Source organism: Panthera leo, chromosome B4 (assembly GCF_018350215.1).
Source record: "Panthera leo isolate Ple1 chromosome B4, P.leo_Ple1_pat1.1, whole genome shotgun sequence".
NCBI classification, from domain to species: domain Eukaryota; kingdom Metazoa; phylum Chordata; class Mammalia; order Carnivora; family Felidae; genus Panthera; species Panthera leo.
Genome location: NC_056685.1, coordinates 114,857,536 through 114,866,392, shown reverse-complemented (window position 1 = coordinate 114,866,392; position 8,857 = coordinate 114,857,536). Strand labels below are relative to the sequence as shown.

The following is an 8,857-nucleotide window of genomic DNA, read 5'->3' as shown; positions in this document are numbered from 1 at the left end:
CTTAACATTGACATATGTCCCTCCTCCTTTTGCTCACAGAATAGACGTTTGAAAAAATGTCACTTGTGTGTGAAGGAGGAAAAAAAATCACTGAAATGTGGATTTCCACTTCCACCCCCATCTGTAAGTTCTCAGAGCCCCTGTCAATGCTCTCTTGAATGGATATTTCTCTATGAAACACACACGCCCCTCCTTGCCTACACACGTGTGCACATGCATGCATCAATGAATGCACATGCGTGAATACTTCACTCCTTCACACGAACATCTCAATCACATGGATTCTCCAACTTGTATTTTAAATATTTTTGTACCATAGTCTCAGGTTTGAGTAACCATTTTACATTTGGTTAATGTGCACCAGGGCTGGCAATAGGTTTTTTGGGAGGCAGGACAGAAAGAGCTAACTTGGTAACAGCTAGAAGACAGAACAACAAGACCCCTGCTTAATATTGGAGTCGTTGGCAGGCTGCCTTAGAAGGAACACCATCCTCTGGGAAGGTGGGCACTGGATGGGGTAAGCCCTGACTTCCACACCTAAGCACAATCTTCCTTGTAGAAAGAGCATTAGGTCTTGGGTGATGTCTTAGGGCAGACATTCTCATATTGGAACAAAGGTTAAATCTGACACTATTAATTATAGCTTTTCCAGATAATTATTTTCTCTTTTACTCTGTTGGGACTGCTTACGTTCTCAGAGAAAAGCTTCCCGTGGTGAGCTTTTCTTAACTTGTTGCCCACCCTCCTTTGTCTTCAGAGAGAGCACAAAAGATAGTTCTGCCCAGTCGTAGACGTCCATTTTCCTGCTATATCATCATGACAACATATCTCAGGCATTTTGCAAGCTGAGAATTGTCCTCTAGAGGTAAGAATGAGAACACACATATGGGAAGGTGGATGTTGAGTATCCCCTGTATCTCCTTGAGACGTCTGAATTTTAATGCTTTGAACCATGACCCTAGCTGAGGGCTTTCTATTGCTTTTCTCTCAGGGTGCACCCTCCCTAGTGGCCCTGTTACAGTCAGCTGTCCTTTGTTGTTAACTGACATTCATAGGTCCAAAGGGAGCCTGAGGAAGGGACACACTCTTTCCTCAGCTATTTTTTTCAAACTGCACTATGGGCCCTCCAGCAACCAGGTCAAGTGGCTCATAGGGTCTCAGCTTGAGGCCTGGGTTCTGTGTGGCTGGGGCAAGCTTATTCCCCAATACAGGGAATCACTAGGCTTCCCCATCTCTTGGAGAAGTGGTCCAATGCCCTTTCTCCAGCCCAGAACAAAGGAATTGTTTTTCAAGGAAAAAGAATATTTAGTTACTTTACAGATCTGAATCTAAAAGTGTTCCCCAAAGGCAGTTAAACCTAAAGGTAAACTTTTAGTCTCTACCCACAAAGGTATCAATTTAATGGAATGTTTTCCAACTTCACAATTCCAAAGATCCACCTAGGAACCCTCATTTCGTTCATAGTTTGCAATGGCTGAATACAAGTTTGTTAAAACTCTCATTATTTAATATTTTTCTATTCTGTGATTTTCATGGACTGTCTAGAGTTTCATTGTGTGGCATAGCAGCCAAAATAGGCTGGGTTAAGCTACAGTAATAAACAGTTAACAAATCTTAGTGACTTAAAAACATTTTTCGTTTCTTGCTCACTATATGTGTCTGTTGTGGGTCAGTTATGAGCTCTATTCCATATTGTACTCAGTCCAGGATCCAGGCAAAAGGAAAAATGACCATAGAAAATTATACACTAGTCCTAAAAGTTTCTGCTTGGAAGTGATGTGTTATTTGTTTCTATATTTTCTTGCTAAAGCTAGTCATGTGGCCTCACTTAGCATAAAGTGGACAAAGAGATGTAATCTTATCACATGTCCAGAAGGAGAATTGGAAACCTTGTGTAGATAGCACTGATTATTATATATGGATATAACATAATAACCAATAGCATATTTTGCATACATGGGTTTTTTTTCTTTTTTTGCCAAATTTTGTATAAGTCGAATAACTTTTTAGATGCATATTTCTTAAAGATGTCCAATGACTCCCAGTGAATTTCATGTGGAAATGTTAGTGAATGCAATCATTTATACTGACTCGGTGCAAACCTTAAACAAATTACATGGACTTGTATCTTGGCCTCCAGCATTGCCCTAGATAACAACAGTTCAAAGTAAAGTAGGCAATAAAAGAGTCATAATATTCAAATCTGCTTCCTCAATTGCCTAAGAATTGTTTCTCTATTGTCTTTTTCAAGTTAATGATGACTCTCTACACCTTTGTATGGAAAGATCTCCAACATTACCAGATCCAACTAAAACTTCACCAATTTGCAAATTATCCATCAGCCACTGTCTGAATCTATGCAATGCTTTGGATGTCTAAGTGAACATGTGTGGCTTCAGGTGCTATTTTCCAATCTTTTCCAGATGATCCCACATGGAAACTTGCTCAGACGCCCAGGTACATATTACCTCTAGCTATGGACAAGTCCATCTACAATCTAATCATACTCTCCATACCCAATGACATTAAATTTATGTAATAGCAAATGGGCCAATGGGCTAATATCCAACATTAGCTTCAGGAGCTGGCTGATGTCCAAGGTAAATCAAGATACCCAGGGAAGTAATAACACAAAACATCTTGGCAAAATCAAATTCAAGGACAACTATTGTTCAGAACCAGATCTGCAACTGGTATCTGTGCAAATATTGGCTGGACAGACTCAGCCGGTGACTATTCTGGGCAAGTTGTCTTGTCACAACTACAATATGAAAGGCAATGTGGCACTACTTTCCATGTTTTGTGAAAAGCACAGATCACATTCAAACTATTGCTGTCCTCATTGAAATATCCATCCTACCATTCTATGTATATAAGTGTACTTCAACACTTATAATTTGTTATGTATTTTTTAATAGTTTAAGGCCACTCTACCAAAATGGCATTCATGGGTACTTACGTGTGTATGTGGAAGGGGGTGGGGGAGAGAAAGAAGATTTTTAAGTACATTTCAGAAAGACTGGATAAAACAAAGATAAATAGACTTCTTTGCTATAAGACTTCGCAGTACTTTTAAAATGCTAACGTGATTGTAAATCTTCAAGAGGTACCTAATGTTTACCAACATAAATGACCACAGTACATTTTTAAAAAATTAAAGAAAAAAAAACCAAAATATCATTACCATAGAAGGAAATGTTCTGCCTATTTCCTGACCTACATGCTCTACGAAAACTTCTTACAAAGGGTATTCAGCATCTCTCCTTTAATGTGATATTCACCTCATGGTCCTTCCCAGACGGTGGAAAACCAAAAGGGCAAGAAACAGTGATGGCATCAGAGGGGGCTGGGCTGACTTTCTTTTCTTTTCTTTTCTTTCTTTTCTTTCTTTCAAGTTTATTCCTTTATTTTGAGAGAGGGAGTGGGAAGAGACAGAGAAAGAGAGGAAGAAAGAGAGAGAATCCCAAGCAGGCTCCCTAGCATGGAGCCCAACACAGGGCTCAATCCTACGAACCCTGAGATCATGACCTGAGTCAAAATCAAAAGTCAGATGCTTAACTAACTGAGCCACCAGGCACCCTGGGGCTGGGGCTTTCTTAAAAGAAGTTGTAAATGATGAAAATAAAGGGAGAGGGGAAGAAAAGAGAACAGCCTATAATGATAGGGGGTGCCCAGAATAGTTTTTGGGGGGAATTGAATACAAGAAAAGAAGGGTGAAGTGTCTTCTGGAAGCCTTGAGATGCATGACAGTTTTAGAAGGAGGAGAATGAGAAAAGAAACACTTAAGAAATGATGTTGTGAATTATGACCTGGATCCCCTTTAGCATTCTTTGAGAAATGCAAGAAAGGGAAAGATAGTGATCACACCTGGTTACTGAACTGTGTTTCTTTGAATGTTTACCATGTTGAGACTGGCTCCTTGAGCCCTGGGATTTTTTTCAGGTTATAACACAACATCTCCACAGTGGTATTCCACAAAATATTTTTAAAGAATTGCTTAGTAACACTGCTTTTCAATCCTACACAACCAGGACTACATATAGGGAATTAAACAAAATATTAATTGCTTTTGGCCCAAGGGCCTTTTAAGATTCATGGAACAAGGATTAGAAACAATGGTATATTTTTTTAATTCTAAAGATTGAAACAAAACTAAGAATGAATTTTTGAGCATGACACAAGGCTACATCTTAGAAATTAATGTCATAAAGAAAACATCAAAGCAATACTTTCCCACAAAATTTTGTTGCTTTGATTAAAACACAAATTTGTCAATTTGAGTAAAAGCATTAATAACTCCATTTTCAATTTATTCTAAGCCTAAGCCATCTGTTTGGCTAACTATGGATATTAGTTGTGTTAACATATCATATATCTCATCAGATTGTTAGGATTAAATTAATTAATATATGTGAAACACTTGTAACAGAGCTATCATGTAGTTGATTACATACATTTAGCTGTTATTTTTATTACCAAAAGTTATCACTTTAAAACATTTTTTTTTTTTGCATTTTTTGCAATATCTCTGATGTTGGGATAGGGTGCCATAAATTGACTGGGAGCATTTTTTTTTTTTTTTTTTTTTTTTACTTAGTGGTATGTAAGAGTGTTTCTGAGCATTGATGGTTCCTTTGAGTCAATAAAATATATTATTTTTATTTCCTTTTCTCCATTATTTTTGGATGTTTTGCTGTGTTTTTCTCTTCCACAGGGATTGCCTGTCTTTTCATACCCCAAGAGTTAAATACATACCTCATATATTATAAGAAAACTACGTACTACCAGCCCTAAACCCCTACCCCTAGAAGGCCTGTCAGGGTGAAAGATATTTGTTGATAAGCAAGGTTTCCGCTGATATATTTCCCATTTATTATACTTTGGGAAATATTTGATAAAGGATTTGAAATAAACAACAAATTAATCAGAAGACAAACTTCAAGACACTGCTGATAGGGAAGAGAGGACTTGGTGTTGAGTAATGAGTCTTGTAAAATACATAGACATTTTTGTAACCAATGTCCATGTAATCAATTTGCTGGGTTTACTAATAATCTCCATTTCCTTGAATATCTGTAGTAGAAACTTTGGGTACATGAATCTGTATCATCTAGGGGCTTTTGGTTACAAGCAGCAGAAACTGATTCTTGCCTACTTAAACAAAAGGAAAATTTGGGGAAGGATATGAAACAGTAAAAAGAATAGACTCAGCTACTGCTCCCAATAAAGATCCATTTGGGACCTTTCTTTCTTGGGAGCTACTGCTGGACAAAATGGGTCTACTCTTTTTTGGGCTGTTTGTCATCCTGGCCAAGATCAAAAGTGTAGGGAAGGAGCCCATGAATGGCATGGGTCATATGCCTGTTCCTTAGTGGAGACAGAGCAGGGCACCTTGACTGTAATCTTGCAAAGCTGTCTCTAATCAGGAGGAATCAATCTTCAAGGAACCAGGTACTATTATCAAGGGAATGTGGAATAGACGCTGGCTTGCCAAAACCCAACAAATGTCCACTACCAATTTGAATGACAACAACCAGCAGTTGGTCACTCTAGCATGCTAAATGCTACAATCAGTTATGAAAATCCATTGCAAACTAGAAAGAACCATAAGCATACCTTACAGTCCTTGTATTCTAGAGGACGTTATAGCACTGTAAATAAAGGAGGAATTGAGGGCAGCATGGGTGGGGCAAATACCATCCAGTCCAACCCACTGTCGATGTTCACACCCTACATGGAGCACCATATGGGTGAGATTGCAGGCCACGAGGAAAAGCACTTCCCAAGGGCACCCCCAGATTCCTCCTTGTCCTTGACATGCTTACCCAGTTATAAGTGCTGCATGATCATACAGGTCAATCTCATTAGCTCATGCTCAAAATACCCAAATTTGTTTTGATGCACAAGATTAATTATAGCTGGTGGCTTGACTTATACATCAGATGATTCATCATGTACATGCAAACAATCTTCGCTGTTCCCAGGGTTGCATGAGTCAACTTGCTCTCATTAACATGGGTGAATGCTAGCTGGCCTTGTTCCCATCCCCTGGCTTTTTGGTGTTTTATTCCGCTCCCAGGTGCCACTTTTTCCTTCCTGACTCACCTTCATCTCCTTGTCTTTGCATTTGCAGTCCTACTGATTACACAAACAAATGCCTACTCACAGGGCACATGTTCCTGCCATGGAGAAAACCAAAGGAGAGCTGCTGAGCTTGTCACCTGCTTTCTTGGCAGGAGCAAGGCATTAATTTTTGCAAAAGCAGCTGCAGCAAGAAGCCCGTCCCTCAGGCTTGGCAGGAGCAGAGGGGCAACAAAGACTTCATGGGGATCTAATCTGCAAAAGTCCCTGGGGCGGAGTCTTTCTTGTTTCCATCTGCCACTTTTTTCAAAGTCTGCTTTATTATTAGTGCATGTATTGAGAGCTACCTTTTCCACTCTGGCTTAAATACAATATTAAAGACGTCTAGGAATATACCATTAATTTAAAAGTTGCCAAGTCAATATTTTTGTGTAAACTGGGATAGGAGACTGAGAGAAACTATAGATATTTCTTGTTCAACATAGCATTTCAACAGAAGATCAGACAGCATTATTTTGATTTCTGTTTCTGCTTATTTATGCATTAATGTGTATCACATGCATGGTTCTATTAATGGCTGGTCCTGCACAGAGGCAGGTCTGACAATTCCAAGAAGCGTTTCCACAAGCTTACTTGTGAATCATTCATCCCAATTTGCACTCTGCAACCTGACTTGCTTCCTATCCTTTTGGCTCCTGAGCTCTCCTTTTCCATTTGTGACCTTGCCATGTTCCTTAGATCTCACACTTGGCACCGGTTTTTTAATTATAGCTTTCTACTGCCTTTTTTGAAGACAGTTCAGATTTCCTTCTACTTCATTTCCTTCACCCATCAGCTCAGACTTCAGCACCTTCAACATCTCCTCTTTGACCTGAGAATGCCTATGAAAGGTATCTGCCTCAACTCTGGGAGCAGAACCCAGAAATTTAATGAAAAAAAAAAAATGAATGAGGAACTTGTGATCTATTTGAGGAAACAGGGTTTACATATATTGAACAGCAAAATATTCAGAGATGGAGCACACTTAAAGTCCAGCTTGTGAAAATAATTTTGAGGGCTAGGGGTGATAAATTAGATTTATCTTTCATACAAGTTCCAATCAGCTGGTGGTACCAACTATAGAAAAGGATTTTGCAGCTTCATCTAGGTAGAGCAGAACAGAGCATCCTGATTAGTGAGGTTGGCCTTGAACAAGGCAACACACATTTGCTATCTCTGCTGTGATAAATGACCCACCATTTAGAAATTTTAAAGTAGAAGAGATTTTTTTTTAATGACATCAGTGTTTTAAGGAGATTAATTTGGCTCTGTATAGAATGGATTAGAGGAAGATAGGGTATTTTCAGAAAAACAAGTTAAAAGGCTCTTGTAGTTTGATCAAGGATGGACAAAATGGCAAAACATTTTGCCATTTTGGCTCCCCAAAGGCGGCGAAACAAATGATATAAACTGGTGGACCACAGTTCTCTGGGAAGGAAGAGGGCTGAGCCAGGGTCCCTGAGATTTGGCTGGATGTGGGCAGAAAGTCAAAGTGGCAGGATCAGTGATTCATTATATGCCCTCCTAAGGAGGAACCAAAGGTCAGAAAATTTATTCCAGTGGGCATCTTTATTGAGGGCAACAGAAAACTATGTTCAATGCCATTTGTCAATGGAGAGAGTTTGACTATGACCTTTCCTGAAGGACATGAAAGATAATCAGTTTAGACCTTTGGATGGGGCTGATGAGAATAAAAGCAAGGGCTGATGAGAGTCTGTATTTGGATGGCAACAGGAAATAGAAATTGATACAAAATACTTTAAGATGTAAAATAGCATAGATTAAAATATGATATGAATGGCCTTTTGTGAGTGACTGCAACAGAAATGGAAAAAGTAGAAATGATTCTCTAGTTTCAGATCTGAGAGATTGGAGGGACCTTTAAGAGGTAGAGAGAGAGGAAGCTGTGCTGGGGCATTTGCCCCGACATCTGTCTTCTTTTCTCCTAAAGATCTGGAGCTGCACATTTTTAGCTGGGTATGTTACAGCTAATGGAAACACTACATTTTTCAGCCTCTTTTGCTGCTGGATGCCCAAGTGAACGAGTCTTTGCCAATGGGATATAAATAGAAATGTCATCTGTAAGTCCATGGTTGTACTTTTAAGAAGGTACATGCCTTCCTCCTCCTTTTTTCTCCTTCCTGCTGCCTAGATGGCATCTGAGGTGATGTGATGAGCCATCTGAACCATATGGGCAAGGACGATTCTCTAGAGATGAAAAAGTGGCATGATGGAAGAATTCTGTCCCTTGATCCTGCCACATGAGCCCAGGACTGCTAACACCTGGGCTATTACAGAGGTGAGGGGGTGGAGATCTATCTTTTCTAATGTACTATTGTTTTGGTATGACATCTGCACCAATAAACTAACTTCTAAAAGGAGTGAATTCTGTAAGGAATGTATTAAAAAGCACATGCCAGATAATCGGGCATTTTGCAATGAGATGATCGAACTGCTTGGTGTAATCTTCCTAAAGATCAGAAAAATAGAGGAGATGCCAGAAAACTAGAGACAACCAAAGGTAGGGAGAGTGGAAGCAGGTGTGTCCTGCAATGAGAGCCTCGTGAGCACGGAGGCGATCCAGTTCTAGAACAGGAGGATCCATGAGCGTTCGGAACACGAGAAGATGCGCCAACAAAAGCTCACGAAGAACAAATACTAATTCTTCTCTGGTTGTGACTGCAGCCACTGTGCTCAGTGCTTTACATGAATCATCTCACTTCATCCTCACAATGAT

General features: G+C 39.5%; 1 long non-coding RNA gene across 1 annotated transcript; it reads left to right on the top strand.

The window, feature by feature from the left end:
* Positions 1 to 2,254: 2,254 nt before the first annotated feature.
* LOC122224933 lies at positions 2,255 to 8,469 on the top strand. The gene is made up of 3 exons (XR_006205035.1): positions 2,255 to 2,457; positions 7,974 to 8,097; positions 8,273 to 8,469. It is a non-coding gene; the product is annotated as an uncharacterized LOC122224933 (long non-coding RNA).
* The last annotated feature ends 388 nt before the right edge of the window (positions 8,470 to 8,857 follow it).